Here is a 24,768-nt window from a genome sequence, read left to right on the forward strand (position 1 = left end):
ATTCATATCTCAACCTCTCTACGTGTAAGATGCCCATTAATTCTCTTAACCAAGTCTCAAACTGAGGAGCAGAGTGATTTCCATAGTTTCAAAATACATCTGTTGGCAATTACCATACCATAAACCAAGATTGTGCGAGCATTATGGTCTAGCTTCTCAAGCGTTGTGGAATACCCGAATAGAGCAGTTTCAGGGTCTGGAGTTATAGTGACGTTTAAAACAGTAGAGTACCATTGAAATAAAAGACACAAAAAGTTGTGAAGTTTTGGACAAGTCCAAAAGTGGTGAGCGAATGTACCCTCAGCGGTCTTGCATCTATTACACAAAGGTGAGAGATCAGGAAAGATTTTATGCAGCTGAACCTGAGAGTAGTGTAATCTGTGTATAACCTTGAATTGAATCAGTTGTAGCCTATAGACAATAGGTGCAGGAGTAGGCCATTCAGCCCTTCGAGCCAGCACCGCCATTCAATGCGATCATGGCTGATCACTCTCAATCAGTACCCCGTTCCTGCCTTCTCCCCATACCCCCTCACTACGCTATCCTTAAGAGCTCTGTCCAGCTCTCTCTTGAAAGCATCCAACAAACTGGCCTCCACTGCCTTCTGAGGCAGAGAATTCCACACCTTCACCACTCTCTGACTGAAAAAGTTCTTCCTCATTTCCGTTCTAAATGGCCTACCCCTTATTCTTAAACTGTGGCCCCTTGTTCTGGACTCCCCCAACATTGGGAACATGTTTCCTGCCTCTAATGTGTCCAATCACCTAATTATCTTATATGTTTCAATAAGATCCCCCCTCATCCTTCTAAATTCCAGTGTATACAAGCCTAATTGCTCCAGCCTTTCAACATACGACAGTCCCGCCATTCCGGGAATTAACCTAGTGAACCTACGCTGCACGCCCTCAATAGCAAGAATCGTCTTCCTCAAATTTGGAGACCAAAATTGCACACAGTACTCCAGGTGCGGTCTCACCAGGGCCCGGTACAACTGCAGAAGGACCTCTTTGCTCCTGCACTCAACTCCTCTTGTTATGAAGGCCAACATTCCATTAGCTTTCTTCACTGCCTGCTGTACCTGCATGCTTCCTTTCAGTGACTGATGCACTAGGACACCCAGATCTCGTTGAACATCCCCTCTTCCTAACTTGACACCATTCAGATAATAATCTGTCTTTCTATTCTTACCTCCAAAGTGAATAACCTCACACTTATCCACATTAAACTGCATCTGCCATGCAGCCGTCCACTCACACAACCTGTCCAAGTCACCATGCAACCTCATAGGATCTTCCTCACAGTTCACACTACCACCCAGCTTTGTATCATCTGCAAATTTGCTAATGGTATTTTTAATCCCTTCATCTAAGTCATTAATATATATCGTAAATAGCTGGGGTCCCAGCACCGAACCTTGCGGTACCCCACTGGTCACTGCCTGCCATTCCGAAAGGGACCCATTTATCCCCACTCTTTGCTTTCTGTCTGTCAATCAAATTTCTATCCATGTCAGTACCCTACCCCCAATACCATGTGCTCTAATTTTGCCCACTAATCTCCTATGTGGGACCTTGTCGAAGGCTTTCTGAAAGTCGAGGTACACCACATCCACCGACTCTCCCCTGTACATTTTCCTAGTTACATCCTCAAAGAATTCCAGAAGATTAGTCAAGCATGATTTCCCCTTCGTAAATCCATGCTGACTCAGAATGATCCTGTTACTGCTATCCAAATGCTCAGCAATTTTGTCTTTTATAATTGACTCCAGCATCTTCCCCTCCACTGATGTCAGACTAACTGGTCTATAATTACCCATTTTCTCTCTCCCTCCTTTCTTAAAAAGTGGGATAACATTTGCTATCCTCCAATCCACAGGAACTGATCCTGAATCTATAGAACATTGGAAAATGATCACCAATGCGTCTACGATTTCTAGAGCCACCTCCTTAAGTACTCTGGGATGCAGACCATCAGGCCCTGGGGATTTATCAGCCTTCAGTCCCATCAGTCTACCCAAAACCATTTCCTGCCTAATGTGGATTTCCTTCAGTTCCTCCATCACCCTAGGTTCTTTTGGGAGATTGTGTGTATCTTCCTCAGAGAAGACAGATCCAAAGTAACGGTTTAACTCGTCTGCCTAGAATTAATAGAACAGGATTTTATACTTTTCAGTACTACCTTCCAGACATCCTCATCAATTTCAATGTTAAGGTCTTCTTCCCAGGTTTGTTTTATTTTTAAAGTAGATTTATCTAGTTTGTTTGAAAAGATACCTACAAAAGATGAGATTAGGTTCTTTGCTTCCGGGGGACCCAGCAAAACTTTGGACAATGAATTGTCTTCGGGCAGGGACTCAAAAATCGAATTGTTTTGTCGAACATAATTTCTCAGCTGTAAGTACCTGAAGAATTGAGTTTTGGGCAATGAGAACTTGGATTGTAGCTGATCAAATGATGCAAAGTGTCTATTTATGTAAAGATCTTTTATTGTAACAGCTCCATTCTCTGAACGCTGTGTCTGTAAATGATGGGGGGGAAAGTGTGGTTATGCCAGATTGGGGCGTGCATTGACGTGAGGCCTTTCTATCTGGAATTTGTATGCAGCGTTGCTCATTTTAATGTGTAGTGGACATGCTGGATCAATTGACTGCTGAAATGAGGTGCGTAGGAAGGAACTGCAGATGCTGGTTTAAACCGAAGATAGGCACAAAAAGCTGGAGTAACTCAGCGGGACTGGCAGCATCTCTGGAGAGAATGAATGGGTGATGTTTCGGGACGAGACCCTTAGAAACATAGAAAATAGGTGCAGGAATAGGCCATTCGGCCCTTCGAGCCTGCACTGCCATTCAATATGATCATGGCTGATCATCCAGCTCAGTAACCTGTACCTGCCTTCTCTCCATACCCCCTGATCCCTTTAGCCATAAGGGCCACATCTAACTCCCTCTTAAATATAGACAATGAACTGGCCTCAACTACCTTCGGTGGCAGAGAATTCCACAGACTCACCACTCTCTGTGTGAAGAAATGTTTTCTCATCTCGGTCCTAAAAGACTTCCCCCTTATCCTTAAGCTGTGACCCCTGGTTCTGGACTTCCCCAACATCGGGAACAATCTTCCCGCATCTAGCCTCTCCAACCCCTTAAGAATTTTATATGTTTCAATAAGATCCCCCCTCAGTCTTCTAAATTCCAGCGAGTATAGGCCTAGTCTATCCAGTCTTTCTTCATATGAAAGTCCTGCCATCCCAGGGATCAATCTGGTGAACCTCTGTACTCCCTCTCAGGCTAGAATGTCTTTCCTCAGATTAGGAGACCAAAACTGTACACAATACTCCAGGTGCGGTCTCACCAAGTCCCTGTACAACTGCAGCAGAACCTCCCTGCTCCTATACTCAAATCCTCTTGCTATGAATGCTAACATACCATTCGCTTTCTTCACTGCCTGCTGCACCCGCACGCTTGCTTTCAATGACTGGTGCACCATGACACCCAGGTCACATTGCATCTCCCCTTTTCCTAATTGGCCACCATTCAGGTAATACTCTGCTTTCCTATTCTTGCCGCCAAAGTGGATAACCTCTTCTAAGTGGATAACCTAATCTATCCAAGTCACTCTGCAGCCTCCTAGCATCCTCCTCGCAGCTAATACTGCCACCCAGCTTCGTGTCATCCGCAAACTTAGAGATGTTGCATTCAATTCCCTCGTCCAAATCATTAATATATATTGTAAATAACTGGGGTCCCAGCACTGAGCCTTGCGGTACCCCACTAGTCACTGCCTGCCATTCCGAAAAGGACCCGTTTATTCCTACTCTTTGCTTCCTGTCCGCCAACCAATTCTCTATCCACCTCAACACTGAACCCCCAATACCGTGTGCTTTAAGTTTGTACCCCAATCTCCTATGTGGGACCTTGTCGAAGGCCTTCTGAAAGTCCAGATATAACACATCGACTGGTTCTCCCTTATCCACTCTACTAGTTACATCCTCAAAAAATTCTATAAGATTCGTCAGGCATGATTTGCCTTTCATAAATCCATGCTGACTTTGTCTGATGATTTCACCACTTTCCAAATGTGATGCTATCACATCTTTAATAACTGACTCTAGCATTTTCCCCACTACCGATGTTAGGCTAACTGATCTATAATTCCCCGTTTTCTCTCTCCCTCCCTTTTTAAAAAGTGGGGTTACATTAGCTACCCTCCAATCCTCAGGAACTACTCCAGAATCTAAAGAGTTTTGAAAAATTATCACTAATGCATCCACTATTTCTGAGGCTACTTCCTTAAACACTCTGGGATGCAGCTTATCTGGCCCTGGGGATTTATCGACCTTTAATCCATTTAATTTACCTAACACCACTTCCCGACTAACCTGGATTACCCTCAGTTCCTCCATCTCGTTAGACCCCCGGTCCCCTGCTATTTCCGGCAGATTGTTTATGTCTTCCCTAGTGAAGACAGAACCAAAGTAGTTGTTCAATTGGTCTGCCATCTCCTTGTTCCCTATGATCAATTCACCTGTTTCCGACTGCAAGGGACCTACATTTGTCTTAACTAGTCTTTTTCTCTTCACATATCTATAAAAGCTTTTGCAGTCAGTTTTTATGTTCCCTGCCAGTTTTCTCTCAAAATTTATTCTCCCTTTCCTAATTAAGCCCTCCTCTGCTGGACTCCGAATTTCTCCCAGTCCTCTGGTATGATACTTTTTCTGGCTAATTTCTATGCTTCATCTTTTGTTTTAATACTGTCCTTGATTTCCCTTGTTAGCCATGGATGCACTACCATTCCTGGTTTGTTCTTTTGCCAAACAAGGATGAACAATTGTTGTAGTTCATCCATGCAATCTTTAAATGCCTTCCATTGCATGTCCACCGTCAACCCTTTAAGTATAAATTGCCAGTCTATCTTGGACAATTCACGCCTCATACCCTCAAAGTTACCTTTCTTTAAGTTCAGAACACTTGTTTCTGAATTGACTTTGTCACTCTCCATCCTAATGAAGAACTTCACCATATTATGGTCACTTTTGCCCAAGGGGCCTTGCACAACAAGACTGCTAACTAACCCTCATTACTCAATACCCAGTCTAGAATGGCCTGCTCTCTCGTTGGTTCCTCGACATGTTGGTTTAGAAAACCATCTCGCAAACATTCCAAGAAATCCTCTTCCTCAGCACCCCTGCCAATTTGGTTCACCCAATCTATATGTAGATTGAAGTCACCCATTATAACTGTTGCACCTTTAGTGCACGCATTCCTAATTTCCTGTTTGATGCCATCCCCAACCTCACTACTGCTGTTAGGTGGCCTGTACACAACTCCCACTAGCGTTTTCTGCCCCTTAGTGTTTCGCAGCTCTACCCATATCCATTCCACATCCTCCGAGCTAATGTCCTTCCTTTCCACTGCGTTAATCTCCTCTCTAACCAGCAACGCTACCCCACCTCATTTTCCTTTCTGTCTATCCCGCCTGAATATAGAATATCCCTGGATGTTGAGCTCCCAGCCTTGGTCAACCTGGAGCCATGTCTCCGTAATCCCAACTGCATCATAATCATTAACAACTATCTCCACATTTAATTCATCCACCTTATTACGTATACTCCTTGCATTGAGACACAAAGCCTTCAGGCTTGCTTTTATAACACTCTTGCCCCTTATATAATTATGTTGCAGAGTGGTCCTCTTTGATTTTTGCCCTGGATTTGTCTGCCTTCCACTTTTACTTTTCACCTTGTTACCTATTGTTTCTACCCTCATTTTATACCCCTCTGTCTCTCTGCTCTTGTTCCCATCCCCCTGCCATATTAGTTTAAATCCTCCCTGACAGCACTAGCAAACACTCCCCCAAGGACATTGGTTCCATTCCAGCTCAGGTGCAGACCGTCCTGTTTGTACAGGTCCCACCTCTCCCAGAACTGGTTAGACTGGTTAGAGATAAGGGGAACGAGGGACATAAAGTAGTAATAAAGAACAATGAATAAAAGATATTCCAACAAGTAACGACGATAAAGGATACAGGCCATTGTTAGCTGTTTATGGGGTGAAAGCGAGAAGTTAGTGCGACTTGGGTGGGGGGGGGATAGAGAGAGAGGGAATGCCGGGGCTACATGAAGTGAGAGAAGTCAATATTACTGGGCTGAAAGCTGCCCAAGCGAAATATGAGATGCTGTTTCTCCAATTTTGCAATTAGCCTCCCTCTGACAATGGAGGAGACCTAGGACGGAAAGGTCAGTGTAGGAATGGGAAGGAGAATTAAAGGAGAATTAAACTTTGTTTCAGGAAAATGTGAGAGAATTTGATTGATTAGATAATTCCGAGAACCGGACGCTGATGGGCTATATGGTCACTTATTCTGTAAACAAACACAATACAGAAATATATTATGTTAATCTTCAGCATTCATTTGACAGGAAGAGTCACACAGCCTTCAGTCCCATGTCACATCCCAGTTTGCTGAACTGCACCAGATTATCACGGAGAAAGAAAAGTACTTCCTCAAAGATATCCGCGAAGATGAGGAGCGGATTCTAAATCCAATGGAGAAAAATCTTCGTTCGATTCAAGAGAATTTAAATTCTATTCAGGAGGAACTCCTGCGTTTACAGGAAAGGTTGGAACAAAAAGACAGCGTGAAATTTCTAGAGGTAAGGAAGTCTATTTAAATTTGCTTCTATTAATGTGCACTATCACAAAATGGCGTCTAATATATTTGAAACAAATTCAACTATGTTGTCTATTGTCTATGCATCCGCAGTTCCTTCCTACATATCACTAACATCATATTCAATAGACAAGAGACAACAAGTGCAGAAGTAGACGATTCAGCCCTTCGAGCCAGCAACTCCATTCAATGTGATCATGGCTGATCATTCTCAATCAGTACCCCGTTCCTGCCTTCTCCCCATACCCCCTGACTCCGCTATCCTTAAGAGCTCTATCTTGCTCTCTCTTGAAAGCATCCAGAGAAATGGCCTCCACTGCCTTCTGAGGCAGAGAATTCCACAGATTCACAACTCTCTGGCTGAAAATGTTTCTCCTCATCTCCGTTCTAAATGGTCAACCCCTTATTCGGCTGAAACGCACACCCTGTCCAGACTATCCTATCAGCATCGTGTAATTTTTAGAATAATTTTTATACTTCCTCCATCGGTTCTATGTCTGCAATATCATTATTCTTCTCTGTGTGTCAGTGGAGGTGAGAGTGGAGAAATGGGAATTTTTAACACTTCGTAATAATCTGGGTGAAATTCGTGCTCTCAGTAGTTCCTTCTCGGTCAATTCAGTCTTGTGTTTTATTTATTTCAGGAGGAAGCTGTTTGCAAGCGAAGGTAGGGCATGTTCTTCACTGAAACTCTGCATGTAACATATTTCCTCATAAACATCAATGCACAATTTGTAATCAGCTATTTAATATTTGCAGGATTAGTGATGAGGTGAAATCATTGTCAGTGACAGATGGTGCCATAACGGCTGAAAAATTCAACCACCTCTTTTTGTTGAAGGCAGAGTTGATAGAAACGTTTGACTCCTTTAAACAAGGTAAAACATATGGACTTATTTCACTTGGTTTGTGGGAAACATTGATGTTTTCATGTGATGCAAAGATTGGCCAGGATAAAGCACTGAATGGTAATTGGAGTTTCATTCCTGCACCAACCCACTGACTGAGAAGCCTCACGCACACATGGTCAGCTGGAGATGTTAGGTCCTGGAACAAATGCAACACAGGAGCAAGATAGACAATAGACAATAGGCGCAGGAGGAGGCCATTCGGCCCTTCGAGCGAGCACCGCCATTCAATTACCCCATCAAGTACCCCGTCCCTGCCTTCTCCCCTGACTCCGCTATCGTTAAGAGCTCTATCTAGCTCACTCTTGAATCCATTCAGAGAATTGGCCTCCACTGCCTTCTGAGGCAGAGAATCCCACAGATTCACAACTCTCTGACTGAAAAGGTTTTTCCTCATCTCAGTTCTAAATGGCCTACCCCTTATTCTTAAACTGTGGCCCCTTGTTCTGGACTCCCCCAACATTGGGAACATGTTTCCTGCCTCTAACGTGTCCAACCCCTTAATAATCTTATACGTTTCGATACGATCCCCTCTCGTCCTTCTAAATTCCAGTGTATACAAGCCTAGTCGCTCCAGTCTTTCAACATATGACAGTCCCGCCATTACGGGAATTAACCTAGTAAACCTACGCTGCACGCCCTCAATGGCAAGAATATCCTTCCTCAAATTTGGAGACCAAAACTGCACACAGTACTCCAGGTGCGGTCTCACTAGGGCCATGTACAACTGCAGAAGGTCCTCTTTTCTCCTATACTCATCTCCCCTTGTTATGAAGGCCAACATTCAATTGGCTTTCTTCACTGCCTGCTGTACCTGCATGCTTCCTTTCAGTGAATGATGCACTAGGACACCCAGATCTCGTTGTACGTTCCCTTTTTCGAACATGACACGATTCAGATAAAACTGTGCCTTCCTATCCTCACACTTATCCACATTAAACTGCATCTGCCATGCATCCGCCCATTCACACAACCTGTCCAAGTCACCCTGCAACCTCATAGCATGTTCCTCACAGTTCACACTACCACCCAGTTTTTTATCATCTGGAAATTTGCTAATAGTACTTTTAATCCCTTCATCCAAGTCATTAATGTATATTGTAATTAGATGCGGTCCCAGCACCGAGCCTTGCGGTACCCCACTAGTTACTGCCTGCCATTCTGAAATGGACCCATTTATCCCCACTCTTTGCTTTCTTTCTGTCAACCAATTTTCTATCCATGTCAGTACCCGACCTCCAATACCATGTGCTCTAATTTTGCCCACTAATCTCCTATGTGGAACGTTGTCAAAGGCTTTCTGAAGGTCAAGGTACACCACATCCACCAGCTCTCCCCAGTCAATTTTCCTAGTTACATCCTCAAAGAATTCCAGAAGATTAGTCAAGCATGATTTCCCCTTCGTAAATTCATGGTGACTCAGAACGATCCTGTTACTGCTATCCAATTTTGTATTTTATAATTTGCTCCAGCATCTACTGATGTAAGACGAACTGGTCTATAATTATCTGTTTTCTCTCTCCCTCCTTTCTTAAAATTTGGACAACATTAGCTACCCTCCAATCCACAGGAACTAATGCTGAATCCATAGAACATTGGAAAATGATCACCAATGCATCTACAATTTCTAGCGCCACCTCCTTAAGTACTCTGGGATGCAGATCATCAGGCCCTGGGGATTTATCAGCCTTCAGTCCCATCAGTCTACCCAACACCATTTCCTGCCTTATGTGGATTTCCTTCAGTTCCTCCATCACCCTAGGATCTCTGGCCACTAGAACATCTGGGAGATTGCTTGTATCTTCCTTAGTGAAGACAGATCCAAAGTACCGGGTCAACTCGTCTGCCATTTCCTTGTTCCCCATAATAAATTCCCCCGCTTCTGTCTTCAAGGGACCCACATTTGCCTTGACTATTTTTTTCCTCTTTACATACATAAATAAGCTTTTACTATCCTCCTTTATATTATTGGCTAGTTTACCCTCATACCTCATCTTTTCTCCCCGTATTGCCTTCTTAGTCATCTTCTGTTGCTCTTTAAAAGAGTCCCAATCCTCTGGCTTCCCACTCTTCTTTGCATGGTTGTACTTCTTCTCTTTTATTTTTATGCTGTCCTTGACTTCCCTTGTCAGCCACCGGTGCCTCTTACTCCCCTTAGAATCTTACCTCCTCTTTGGGATAAATTGATCCTGCAACTTCTGCATTATTCCCAGGAATACCTGCCATTGCTGTTCCACCATCTTCCCTGCTAGATCCTCCTTCCAGTCAATTCTGGCCAGCTCCTGCCTCATGCCTCTGTAATCCCTTTTGCTATACTGTAATACTCACACTTCCGATTTTCCCTTCTCCCTCTCAATTTGTGGAGGAAAACCTATCATATTGTGATCACTGCCTCCTAATGGCTCTTTTACCTCGAGTCCCCTTATCAGATCAGGTTCATTACACAACACTAAATCCAGAATTGCCTTCTCCCTAGTAGGCTCCAGTACAAGCTGTTCTAAGAATCCATCTCGGAGACACTCCACAAACTCTCTTTCCTGGGGTCCATTACCAACCTGATTTTCCCAGTCTACCTGCATGTTGAAATCTCCCATAACCACTGTAGCATTACATTTGCGACATGCCAATTTTAGCTACTGATTCAACTTGCACCCTAAGTCGGGGCTACTGTTTGGGAGCCTGTAGATAACTCCCATTAGGGTCTTTTTACCCTTACAATTCCTCATTTCTATCCATACTGATTCTACATCTCCTGATTTTATGTCACCTCTTGCAAGGGAGTGAATATCATTCCTCACCAACAGAGCGACCCCACCCCCTCTGCCCACCTGTCTGTCTTTTCTATATGTTGCGTACCCCTGAATATTCAGTTCCCAGCCCTGGCCCTCTTGTAGCCTTGTCTCAGTGATTCCCACAACATCATACTTGCCAATGTCTAACTGCGCCTCAAGCTCATCCACTTTATTTTTTATACTTCGTGCATTTAAATACAACACTTTAATTTTGGTATTCACCTCCCCTCTCACTCACAATTGGCCCTGACCTTACTCTCTTATCCCTTCTCGAACTTCCCTTCCCATTCATTCGAGTGTCCTTTGCAATGTCTCCTCTATTCGCTTCCCCTTTAACTCCATCTTCATATTCCCAGTTCGTCAACCCCTCCCCCCACTACTTAGTTGAAAGTCACACTTGTAGCACTAGCAAACCTGCCTGCCAGAATGTTGGTCCCCCTGCTGTTAAGGTGTAACCCGTCCCTTTTGTACAGGTCACCCCTACCCCAGAAGAGATCCCAGTGGTCTAGAAATCTAAATCCCTGCTCCCTGCACCAGCCCCTCAGCCATACATTCATTTCCCCGATCTATCTGTTCCTGCCCTCACCAGCACGAGGTACAAGTAGCAGTCCAGAGACAACCACCTTCGACGTCCTACTTCTCAGTCTTCTTCCTAACTCTCTAAACTCACGTTGGAGTATCTCCCTCCTCTTCCTCCCCACGTTGTTCGTGCCCACGTGCACAACTACGTCCGGTTGATCGCCTTTCCTCGCTAGGATGTTCTGAAGCCGTTCCGTGATGTCTTGAACCCTGGCACCAGGGAGGCAACAGACCATCCTCGAGTCCCGCCTGCCGCCACAGAATCTACTGTCCATACCTCGGACAATGGAGTCACCCACTTCTAGATCACAGGTTAGGCAGATACAACAAGTACCCAGGCTGTTGGATGAACCAATGCATCCCGACCCACCCACACTGCAAAAACATGCTGATCTATGAGTTTGAATTCTACCAGGGTAGTCAGGAAATTGGAAGTAATAGAATTAAATTATAATGAACAACGAACGAGCTGTATTGTCATGAGGATACGAGGGCGTCCTGTGGAGATCTGTGCCATAGGCCCTGCCTAACCTGTGAGTGACTATCGTTGACTCTGTTTGACTCATGTCTGCCCCCTGTTGGACCCTTGAGCCGCACAGACCCTTAAACACATTCACAAGAAAAAACTCCCGTTTGTGGGCACAACCTCCTCAATTTACGTTCCCACTGTAAACTGGATTTGATAATCTTTAGGCACAGTGAATATATTTACCTGAGTAACCCACAGACTCTGTAGTAACATACACTAAGAGTCAGGAAATTATGTTTAAGCTTTGCAGGACTTAGGCATAATTTGGAGTATTTTGTGCAGTTCTGGTCGTCCCTTTGCAGGATGAATGTGGATGCCTTGGGAAATGTGCAGAAGAGGTTTACCAGAATTCTGCCTGGATTAGAGGGCATTAGCTATTAGGAGAGGTCGGATACATTTGCTTGTTTCAAAGCCTCAGTGTCAAAGGCTGAGGGGAAACTGATAGAATTATTTTAAATTATGAGAGGCATAGACAGGGTTGACAGTCAGAACTCTTTTCGCAGAGTGGAATTGTATAGACAATAGGTGCCACCTCCTACAACGGGAGCATGTTCCAGGTATCAACTAGTCTCTGTGCAAGAGATTTATCCCTCACATCTACATACTAAAACTGTTGCTTGTTTGTTTGTTTTGTTACTGAAATACAGCCAAAACGGTACACGATAGCGCCACCTTACTCACCATCGTCCCTTTGGTGCTAATGGAAGGAGTTTCATTGAAATTAGTGTTATATTTTTTGTTATTCACATTTTAAAGTTTAAATCTATGTCCTAGGGAGGGAGCGAGGGGGAGCAGGGAGGATAAGGGGGGTTGAGGGGGATGGAGTAGGGGGGAGGGGAAGCGGGGAGAGGGGAGAGTGGGTGGAGGGAGTGGGGTGCGGGGATGGAGGGTTGGAGGGGGGTTGGATGGGGGTTGGAGGGGAGGGGAGGGGGAGGAGAGGGTGCTGCACCAATGCAGTAGAGGTTTGGGCCCAATGGGTCCACTTGGTCTAGTCTTCTTTAAAACTCCATCCTCTCACTATAAACCAATAACCTTGTTTTTGATACCATTAAGATGGGGAACTGAATCTGACTAACTACCCCCTCTCTGTCTCTCGTAAACTTGTAAAGTTTTCCCAGTTCTCCAAATCAGCATTATTCAAGTCCTCCAATGGAGGCAACATCCCGGTGAATCTCCTTTGCACTCTCTCAAGCACAGTCACATCTTTCCTCATTTTTAATTACCTCCAGTAAACATTTAACTCCTCAACTGTCCCACCAATCTAGCCCCCATTTTCACCACCATAAGCAAAAGCACTCAATATCATGCCTGCACACCCATCCACCCACCATTTCTCCTATCTCCTCTCTCCCAATTCCATCTGCTTGCCCACGACATATCAGCATGGAGGCAACCAATGGAGGCAACTTCCCGGTGAATCTCCTTTGCAATCTCTCCAGCACAGTCACATCTTTCCCCCTGTATCACCAAAATATAACGACCTCATTTTTAATTACCTCCAGTAGACATTTAACTCCTCAACTGTCCCGCCAATCAAGCCCCCCATTTCACTCAATATCACGCCCGCACACCCATCCGCCCACCATTTCTCCGACCTCCTCTCTCACAATTGCATCTGCTTGCCCACGACATACCACAACTCTCGCCTCAACCTCGGAAGGAAATACCCGGGAAGGATTTCTGTTGTCCATCTTACGTGGTAGGGGGAGGGGAAAGAAAACTCCGGGCAGGGTTTCAGTTGTCCGCCCGCCTGTCCCCCGGTCCCGGGGCCGCGCTGCCCGAGTCTCCCCCCGACCCCCGGGGACTCTCTGATTCTCTGCTTCTCCCCCCAGTCTCCGTCACCCTGGATGTGGAAACAGCGCATGCGCAGCTCGAGGTGTCTGAGGATCGGAAGAGGGTGAGATGGACCGGGACCCGGAGGAGTCTCCCTGACACCGGGAAGAGGTTTACAGGCAGTGAGTGTGTGCTGGGATCGGAGGGATTCACATCGGGGAGACATTACTGGGAGGTGGCGGGGATTCGGCGCTGGTTTCTGGGAGTCGCCGCAGAGTCTGTGGAGAGGAAGGGACGGGTCATACTGACCCCGGAGACTGGAGTCTGGAGCATCAGGCGGCGGGGTGACGTGTTTGTTGCAGTCACCTCCCCTCCATCCCGTCTCCCCGCCCGTCCCATCCCCGGGAGGGTGGGAGTTTATCTCAGTTACGAGTCCGGGACAGTTTCATTTTACGACGCGGGCACCAAGTCCCATCTCCACACCTTCACCGGGAATAAATTCACGGAGAAACTTTATCCTTTCTTCGAGACCTGGGATGTAAACCAGTGGCTGAGAATCTGCTCCGGTTCCGCTCCGTGTCAGCAATGAACAAATTCTATCAATCCTTCACCAGCACCTGGAATATAGTTAAATCACCTCGGTTCTTTCAGAGGTTAAACAAGTCTGTTCCGGGAATCGATGACCATAAAACTCCTAGACTGCCGCCTGTGATGATAATAATAATAATAATAATGATAATAAATAAATTCATTTAATTGTCCCACACCGTGGAAATTTACAGTGTTGCAGCAGCAAAGTGGATAACAGGAGACATTCATTATAAATAAAAATAAAGACAAGTATAAATTGTGATCAGTTTACTGTGTATTCCTTAACTGTTATTGTTGACTGGCCTGTTGGGAGCAGTGCTGTTTGTGCAGTCTCACAGCAGCGGGAAGGAAGGACCTCCGATATCTCTCCTTCACTTAAATATACCTGGACTATCTCCGACATCTCCCTCCTGTTTCTGGACCTCACCATCTCCATCACAGGAGACAGACTAGTGACTGACATTTACTATATACCCACCGACTCGCACAGCTATCTGGACTACATTTCTTCCCACCCGGTCCCCTGCAAAAAGTCTATCCCCTACTCCCAATTCCTCCATCTACGCCGCATCTACGCCCGGGATGAGGTGTTTCACACTAGGGCATCAGAGATGTCCTCGTTCTTCAGGAAACGGGGCTTCCCCTCCTCCACTATCGATGAGGCTTTCACTAGGGTCTCTTCTACATCCCGCAGCTCCGCTCTTGCTCCCCCTCCCCCCACTCGCAACAAGGACAGAATCCCCCTCGTTCTCACCTTCCACCCCACCAGCCAGCGGATCCAACATATCATCCACCAACATTTCCGTCACCTACAATGGGACCACACCACTGGCCATATCTTCCCATCCCCTCCCCTCTCTGCGTTCCGCAGAGACCGATCCCTCCGTAACTCCCTGGTCCACTCGTCCCTTCCAACCCAAACCATCCCAACCCCAGGCACTTTCCCCTGCAACCGCACGAGATGCAACACCTGTCCCTTTACCTCCCCCCTCAACTCCATCCTAGGACCCAAACAGTCTTTCCAGGTGAGACAAAGGTTCACCTGCACCTCCTCCAACCTCATCTATTGCATCAGCTGCTCTAGATGTCAACTTATTTACATCGGCGAAACCAAGCACATCAGCTGAACACCTGCGCTTGGTCCGCATTAACAAAACTGATCTACCGGTGGCCGAGCACTTCAACTCCCCCTCCCATTCCCAGTCTGACCTTTCTGTCATGGGCCTCCTCCAGTGCCATAGTGGGGCCCACCGGAAATTGGACGAACAGCACCTCATATTTCGCCTGGGCAGTTTGCAGCCCAGTGGTATGAACGTCGACTTATAACCATATAACCATAATAACAACTACAGCAAGGAAACAGGCCCGTTCGGACTTACCAGTCCACGCCGACCACTCTCTCTGACCTAGTCTCATCTACCTGCTCTCAGACTATAACCCTCTAATCCCCTCTTATCCATATACCTATCCAATTTACTCTTAAATAATAAAATCGAGCCTGCCTCCACCACTTCCACCGGAAGCCCATTCCATACAGCCACCACCCTCTGAGTAAAGAAGTTACCCCTCATGTTACCCCTAAACTTTTGTCCCTCAATTCTGAAGCTATGTCCCCTTGTTGGAATCTTCCCCACTCTCAAAGGGAAAAGCCTACCCACGTCAACTCTGTCCGTCCCTCTTAAAATTTAAAAAACCTCTATCAAGTCCCCCCTCAACCTTCTACGCTCCAAAGAATAAAGACCCAACCTGTTCAACCTCTCTCTGTAGCTTAAGTGCTGAAACCCAGGCAACATTCTAGTAAATCTCCTCTGTACCCTCTCCATTTTGTCGACATCCTTCCTATAATTTGGCGACCAGAACTGCACACCATACTCCATATTCGGCCTCACCAATGCCCTGTACAATTTTAACATTACATCTCCGACTTTAGATAGTCCGTCTGTCCCTCACTTCCCCTCCCCTTTCCCAGATCTCCCTCTATCTTCCTGTCTCCACCTATATCCTTCATTTGTCCCGCCCCCCCTGACATCAGTCTGAAGAAGGGTCTCGACCCGAAACGTCACCCATTCCTTCTCTCCCGAGATGCTGCCTGACCTGCTGAGTTACTCCAGCATTTTGTGAAAAAATCGATTTGTACCAGCATCTGCAGTTTTTTTCTTATATTATCTTGCAATACAATACAATATATCTTTGCAGTCATCGTACAGGGGTACAACGAGATTGGGAATGCGTCTCTCATACGATGAAATAATTTAATTAATTTAAACAACAACCGCCCAACGAGACAAATTGTAACAGTTTTAAAACAGAATAAAGTGCAAGTAGATCTGTGCCGGTTCACTGTGCGATGTGACCATCTGGCTCAGCAGGGCCGGTTCATAGCAGCTCTGGCCCTGGGGATGAAGCTGTTCCTGAATCTGGAGGTGCTGGCGTAGAAGGCCTTGTATCGTCTGCCCGATGGTAGAAGTTCGAACAGACTGTTGCAGGGGAGTGAAGAGCCTTTGTGGATGCTGGTGGCTTTTCTGAGGCATCGTATGTTGTAGATGCCCTCCAAGGCTGGTAGCTGTGTTCCGGTGGTCCTCTGAGCACTATGGACTACTCGCTGAAGAGCTTTCCTTTCTGCCGCCGTGCAGCTGAGGTACCACACAGGGATGCCTTGTGTTAGGATGCTCTCTATGGTGCAGCAGTAGAATGTCGTCAGCAGCTGTTGGGGTAGACCAGACGTCCTCAGTGTTCTTAGGTAAAGACTGCACATGATTTCAATCGAGCAATTCACTGTGCACACGTAAACGATAAAGAGAATAACGTTTAGTGCAAGATAAAGTCCAGTAAAGTTCGATTAAAGATAGTCCGAGGGTCTCCAAAGAGGCAAATGGTCGTTCAGGGCCGCTTTCCATTTGGTGAGAGGCTGGTTCAGTTGCAGATGAACATGATAAGGGAATAACCATTTAGTCCAAGTTAAAGCCAACAAAGTCCGATCAAGTGTAGGAAATAAAAACTGCAGATGCTGGTTTAAATCGAATGTAAACAGAAAATGCTGGAGTAACTCAGCGGGTCAGGCAGCATCTCGGGAGAGAAGGAATGGGTGATGTTTCAGGTCGAGACCCTTCTTCAGACTGGATCAAGTCCGATCAAGGATCGTCCGAGCGTCACCAATGAGATAGGGCAGTAGTTCAGCGCGGCTTTCGATCTGAAAGGATAATTAACGCTAATATCAAAAGCATTTATTATCCCAAGTTAAAGAGGAAATCGGAGCTTGCTGTCTCTGTAGTCACAAGAGACTGCAGATGCTGGAATCTTCAACAAAAGACAAAGTGCTGGAGTAACTCAGTGAGTCGGACAGCGTCTGTGGGGGGAACTGGACAGACGAGGTTTCAGATTGGGACCCTTCTTCAGCTTGTCCGCCCCCTTGTTCTCCGCCTTTTCCTCGTCCTCCTAGATTGCGTTATTGTCACCGGCGCTGCTCTCTGGACGGTGTCCAAATCTGCTCGTTCTCTCGACCTAAGCCCCCGACCACGACCCCTCCCCCTCACCCCGCTACGCCCCGGTAACTGTCCAACAACCAATAAGAAAGGCAATGGGATGTTGCCTTCATTGCGAGAGGATTTGAGTTGAGCAAGGAGGTCCTGCAGCAGTTGTACAGGGCCCTGGCGAGACCACACCTGGAGGAGTATTGTGTGCAAGTTTGTTCTCCTAATTTGAGGAAGGACATTATTGCTATTGCCAGAGTGCAGCGTAGGTTCACCAGGTTAATTTCCGGGATGGCGGGACAGACGTATGATGAAAGACTGGGACTTATGATGAAAGACTGGGACTTCCGGTTGAACGAGCCACGAGATGGCAGATTAGGGTAAGAGCTCCCGACATTTTGAGTTAATATTTACCCACTACAATTCGAATATTTCCAAAACTTTTGTGGCAGTTTCGTAAATATTGTGGGTCAGGATTATGCCCAGAGGAAAGAGTAAAAAGTCGACGCAGATGGAGTTTTTCGACGGTGAGGGGGAAGGGTCTAGCCGAGCCTCCTCAGGTAGCAGTGCAAGGGAGGACGATGATAAGCAAATGCACCCAGATAAGGAACGAGAGAGAGCGGACATCAGCCTCATATTGAAAGAGTTGAGAGAGTTTAGAAAGGACAATAGTGAGCAGCTGAACGGAATTCGGGAAGAAATTACTAAGACGAACACCAGAATTGGGGAGGCGGAAGAGAGGATTGACGCGGCTGAAAACAGGCTACAGGTGGCAGAGGACGTAGTGACGGAGCTGCTGCAACTCCAAATATACCTAGATGCCAAATTGACGGATATAGAGAGCTGCTCCAGACGTGAAAATATCCGAATTCATGGAGTTAAAGAGGGAGCAGAGGAGAACTCCCCGTCAATGGTGGATTTTGTGGAAAGTTTGTTGAGGGAAGGACTGGGGCTTCCGGCCGCCTTTAAACTACGGGTAGAGAGAGCGCACCGAGCTCTGATGTCGAAGCCGCCCGGGGATGCCCGACCGAGGTCCATGGTGGCCAAGTTGTCAAGTTACAGGATGAAAGAGGAGCTGCTTAGACTGGCCTGGCAGAATAGAGGATTTCAATACCTCGAGAAGAGAGTTAACCTGGATCACGATTATGCGCCAGATGTGTTAAAAAAACGGAGGGAATACACCGAAGCGAAAAGAATCCTGAAGGAGAAGAAAATCAGATTTCAAACTCCATTTCCGGCCAAGTTAAGAGTTTTCTACCAGGAGGGAACAGTGGTATATGGATCGGCGGAGGAGGCGACGGAGGATATGGCGAAGAGGGGACTCCCAGTGTCGGTCATCAAACACCCTGAGTCCCTTCTGGAGCGGATCAAGCATCTCACTTGGCGTAGTGCCGGGAGACCGGGGAACCGGGAGAGAACGGTCAGAAAAGTGGATTTCAAGGAAAAGTTACAGGCTTTTAGACGCCAGGACTCGGGATAATGACTGAACCGAAAGGTTCGAACGGCAGAGGTGACCAAAGGAAGCGGGTGAGTCGAGTTTTGATGTTGGGGAGTTTCAGGACCCATCTCCCATCGGAGGACAGACTTTAAGGCCTTGTTTTTACTCGTTACATTAAACGAGCATGGTTTAGGCTATGAACACGGATATTACGTATATGTCGGGTGGACTCTTCTAACCGGGTAGCCGGATAGATGGACAGCTTTGGAACGGAAGAGCCACCGTTAGAAGACGGCCCTCTCCCACCTGTCAGGGGGAGAGGCAACATCTCAAAGCCCTCTCACCATCAGGGCTTTAATAGGGTCAAAATCAGGACCCCACAGTTGGAAGTCCGTTTATTTACTTTAGTGTTATTATTGTGTTTTTGTTCTGTGGTTGTTTTTTGGGAGCTGTTTCGTGCATGGATACTGGAGCTGGTATGGTTTATATACTTTTATTTTTTCTACTTATTGGACACTAAATGCAAGCAGTTAAATTAGTAACTTATAATGTGAATGGCCTTATCAATCCTATTAAGAGAAACAAGATATTAACCAAAATAAAGAGAGATAGAGTCGAGGTGGCCTTTCTACAAGAAACACACCTGTCTGAAACAGAGCATGCTAAACTAAAACGACTGGGCTTTAAACATCAGTACTCCTCATCATATAGTGCTGGTCATAGGAGGGGGGTGGCAATATTAATCTCTAGCAATATAAGTTTTGACCCCACCTTTGAAAAGAGATCCAGAGGGGAGATATATCTTCATGAGAGATAATTTAGGCGGCTCATTGGTTACTCTGTTAAATATTTACGCTCCTCCCAACTCGGATTGGAAATTTTTTAAACAAGTGTTTGATTTGATAATATCTGAAACCCAGGGAGTATTAATCTGTGGGGGGGATCTTAATGTTAGATTAAATCCTAAACTGGACTCTTCAAATGTTCATATAGCTCAGCCGAAATTGATAAATTAAAAAATTAATTTGGCAATGAATGATATTGGATTAATTGATGTATGGAGAGAACTAAATTTGTCAAAACGAGACTACACATATTTTTCTAATCCACATTTGGCATATTCTCGGATTGGTTATTTTCTTACCTTTGGAAAAGACCTTCATAGGGTTGTAAGCTGCGAGGTGGGGAGCATGGACCTTTCAGATCATTGTCCTAAACTATTTAAAACTACTTCTTGATCGGTATCAAAGAGACACTTTATGGAGATTAAATACATATGTACTGACTCATATGAAAGAACAGATTAAGAATGATATTACAGAGTATCTGGAACTAAATGACAATGACGAAGTTTCACCTCTGATACTGTGGGATGCATGTAAAGCGGTGCTTCGGGGCAAGATAATAGGATACAGTGCTCACATACAGAAAGCTAGACATGAAAAGTTAGATCGGCTGCAAGTGGAACTGAAACAACTGGAACAAAACCATAAGGATACAAATGATCAAAAAATCCGTGAACTACTTGTGAAGAAGAAGAATGAAATAAATGATATTTATACAAAAGATATAGAAAAAAAGTTGATTTTTGTAAAACAGAAATATTATGATGGGGGAGGAAAAGCCAGTAAATTATTAGCCAATAAACTAAAAAAACAACAGGCAGAGAACACAATTCATAAAATAAAACACCCTGTAACTAATTTTACACACTATAAATTGAAGGAAATACAAAATTGTTTTGATATATATTTCAAAAGATTATATTTACAACCTCAAATCAGTGGGGAGAAAATGGAGGATTTCTTTAATGAGATTCATTTGCCAAAATTGACCAGTGAACAGAGTAAGTCCCTTGTAGCTGAAATAACAGAGAAATAAGTTAGGTCTGCTATAGTACATCTTAAACCAAATAAGGCCCCGGGCCCAGACGGGTTCCCTTCAGAATGGTACTGGGTAATGGTGGACTCATTGGTCCCTACATTACAACGTACTTTCAATTGGGTTCTCAAAGAGAACGTAATACCCCCCTCCTGGAAGGAGGCAGTAATCTCATTGATTCCGAAAGAGGGAAAAGATAAATCTGTATGCAGTAATTTTAGGCCAGTGAGCGTACTCAATCAGGATTACAAAATTTTTACTCACATACTAGCCAAACGATTAGAGTGTTTGCTACCACAAATTATTAGCCTGGATCAGACAGGGTTTGTTCGAGGGAGACAAACCCAAGACAACATTAGAAGGACATTGCACATAATTGACCACATAACAAAATTTAACTTAGAAGCAGTCCTAGTGGGGTTAGATGCTGAAAAAGCTTTTGATTGTGTAAATTGGTCTTTTTTGCTTAGAGTTTTAGATAGATTTGGATTTCACAATACTTTTATTAAAACAATACAGGCTCTTTATGATAGCCCAAGTGCAAGAATTAAAATTAACGGAGTAGTTTCAAAACCATTTTTGCTAGAAAGAGGAACAAGACAGGGATGTCCAATCAGCCCCCTTTTATTTGCGGTTTTTATCGAACCTTTGAGTCAGTGGATTATCCAGAATAATAATATCAAAGGAATAGTAATGAAAGGAGGGGAACAAAAGATTTCTTTATTTGCCGATGACGTATTGGTGTATTTGTCAGACCCTGAACAGTCTTTGTTACAGTTATTTTACGTTTTGGAACAATATGGATCCTTCTCTGGCTATAAGTTAAATGTTATCAAAACACAAATACTTAGTTTCAAATATAGCCCCTCAGTAAAAGTAAGGGAAAAGTTTAATTTGAGGTGGGATGCTGAATCCATGAGATATCTGGGAATAAACATTCCAATAGATCTGACTAAACTGCACTTGCTTAACTACCTCCCATTGAACAATAAGATCAGGGAAGACATTAGGAGGTGGGACCTAATACCTTATCTTAATTTTGGATCTCGTATTGAATCGGTCAAAATGGTTATGTTACCGAGGCTGTTGTATCTCTTTCAATCACTTCCACTAGATATATCAGACCAACAATGTCAAGAATGGGATAAACATATCTCGAGGTATATTTGGCAGGGACAAAGACCAAGAATCAGATACCAGGGGTTACAACTGACCAAAAATAAAGGTGGGGTTGCACTCCCGTGCTTGAAAGACTATTATGCAGCTGCTCAGCTGAGAACATTAATTTATTGGTGCAACCCCGACTATTGTGCTAGATGGAAGGAGATTGAGATTGCTATAACAGAGGAATTTCCGATTCAGGCTGCAATCGGAGATAAGGAGTTAACAAATAAGTTAATTAATTTGGGAAACTCATGGATTCGATTATCACTTAAGGTATGGAATAAGGTCGTTACCCAAAATCATCTGAGGGATGCTGTGAAGGTTTTGAGATGGTGCACGTTTGATCCAGATTTTGTACCAAAAAGACAGGACACTAGTTTTAAAAGATGGAGTTCTCAAGGTTTGACATCATATTGCACATTTTTACATAAGGGGTCGATGAACAGCTTTGAGAATCTGAAGAGGCAATTTGGTTTGGATAATGATGATTTCTATATATACCTTCAAATTCGCCATTATATAGATCAAATACAAAAGGAATGTGCAGAAGTAAAATGGGATAATATTTTGTTAAATGTATTTATTGATGCTTACCATGGAGGCTCAAAACAGAAAACCATCTCAAAATTATACAAGGGTTTACGGCAGAGAAAAGGCAACTCACTGTATGTAAAACCGAAATGGGAAAGGGAAGGTAATCTGGTTCTAACGGAAGAAACCTGGGAGAGCTTATGTGAGATACAATGGAAAACTTCAAGTTCAAATGTTTGGCGGGTGTTTTGCTGGAAAACCCTTATTAGGTTTTTTATTACACCAGTTCAAAAAAGGCATTACACAAATTCTTCTTCATGCTGGCGACAATGTGGGTGCCTTGAGGCAAACCATTTTCACATATTTTGGTCTTGTGTATCAGGAATCCCATTTTGGCAGGAGATTCATAAAGTTTTACAAAAAGTTTTTTATATGGATATTCCATTTAAATTTGAGTTTTTATATTTTGGTGCTTTACCAGTACAAAAAGCTTCTATTAAAGATAAGTATCTTTTCCAGATCTTAAGTGCTGCCAGCAGGAAAGCTATTACTAGGAAGTGGTTGAAACCTGGAAAACCTAATGTGGATGACTGGATTAACATTGTATATGATATTTTTATAATGGAAAGGATAACTTTTGCTTTAAGATTGCAACAGGGAATATTTTTGAAAAGGTGGGAAAAATGGATGTTGTACATTATGCCCGTACGGCCATCATTTGTTTAAAGCGGATCTTTGTATCCTACTTCCGTGTCCTATCTCATTTTCCTTGATTTCATACCGCTCCAGAAGTAGTGATGAAATATTATAGAGGTATACCCCAAATGTTGGTTTTAGTTGTTTTTGTTTGTGTATGTAGTTAAGTTTTGGATATGATCAAATGTCCAGTAAGTCATTACCCATCCTTGTAGTGCTTCCAATACCTGTGGTATGATTTATTTTGGGATATGCAGTATTTGTTAACTACCGAGGGTTTAAGGTGAATGAGAATGTGTATCATTGTGGAATGTATGGAACTGGAAATTCAAAATCAAAATAGAATTATAAAAAAAAGAAAGACTGGGTCGGCTGGGCTTGTATTCGCTGGAATTTAGAAGAATGAGAGGGGATCTTGTAGAAACATACAAAATTCTTAGAGGATTGGACAGGGTAGATGCAGGAAAAATGTTCCCGATGTTGGAGGAGTCCAGAACCAGGGGTCAAAGTTTGAGAATAAGGGGTCGGCCATTTAGTACTGAGATGAGGAAAAACCTTTTCACCCAGAGAGATGTGAATCTGTGGAATTCTCTGCCACAGAAGACCGTGGAGGCCAGTTCACTAGATGTTTTCAAGAGAGAGTTAGATTTAGCTCTTAGGGCTAAGGGAAATAAGGGATATGGGGAAAAATCCAGAGTACTGATTTTGGATGATCAGCCATGATCATATTGAATGGTGGTGCTGGCTCGAAGGGCCGAATGACCTACTCCCGCACCTATTTTCTATGTTTCTATAATCGAGCAATTATATCTTCATTGTCGCAAAGTTTCAAGAGTTTTATTGTAATGTGTCTAGCGACGGAATAAATACTTGCAGCAGGCCAACAGATATGTTGATATATTACCCTGTAAAAAAAAACATAATAAACCATGATGTACTTACTTCTGTGTTTATCTTCTTCTTACCATCCGCCAAGAAGCAAATGGCCCTTCCTGATGGAGCAATGACTCACTTGTGACGTCTCCTAATTCAATGAGCTGCCAATAGACAATAGACAATAGGTCTCGGAGGAGTACATTCGGCCCTTCGAGCCAGCACCGTCATTCAATGTGATCATGGCTGATCATTCTCAATCAGTACCCCGTTCCTGCCTTCTCCCCATACCGCCTGACTCCGCTATCCTCAAGAGCTCTCTCTAGCTCTCTCTTGAATGCATTCAGAGAATTGGCCTCCACTGCCTTCTGAGGCAGAGAATTCCACAGATTCACAACTCTCTGACCGAAAATGTTTTTCCTCGTCTCAGTTCTAAATGGCCTACTCCTTATTCTTAAACTGTGCCCCCTGGTTCTGGACTCCCCCAACATTGGGAACATGTTTCCTGCCTCTAACGTGTCCAACCCCTTAATAATCTTATACGTTTCGATAAGATCTCCTCTCATCCTTCTAAATTCCAGTGTATACAAGCCTAGTCGCTCCAGTCTTTCAACATATGACAGTCCCGCCATTCCGGGAATTAACCCAGTAAACCTACGCTGTACGCCCTCAATGACAAGAATATCCTTCCTCAAATTTGCTGTTTTGCTGCCTTTGCCTCTCACACTGTGGTCCGCTCTCCACGTCGACACCAATCACAGATTGTGGGACCGCTTTGTGTTCTCTCCCATCCGCTGCTCGCAGGAGACCCTGAGTCTCCGGCCGCCGCCACTGTGATTCCCCATTCCTCTCTCAGGCTGAATTCTGCATTTAGT

General features: G+C 44.5%; 1 protein-coding gene across 1 annotated transcript in view; it reads right to left on the minus strand.

Annotated features, from left to right (window-relative positions):
* Positions 1-5,089, minus strand: part of LOC144602528 (zinc-binding protein A33-like) — a 37,908-nt gene extending 32,819 nt beyond the window's left edge. Inside the window, exon 1 of the mRNA XM_078415655.1 lies at positions 5,071-5,089. The gene's annotated coding sequence lies outside the window, so the exon portion shown is untranslated. The remainder of the gene's footprint in view (positions 1-5,070) is intronic.
* Between the last annotated feature and the right edge of the window lie 19,679 nt (positions 5,090-24,768).

The sequence above is a fragment of the Rhinoraja longicauda genome, chromosome 19 (genome assembly GCF_053455715.1).
Source record: "Rhinoraja longicauda isolate Sanriku21f chromosome 19, sRhiLon1.1, whole genome shotgun sequence".
In the NCBI taxonomy this organism is placed as follows: Eukaryota; Metazoa; Chordata; class Chondrichthyes; order Rajiformes; family Arhynchobatidae; genus Rhinoraja; species Rhinoraja longicauda.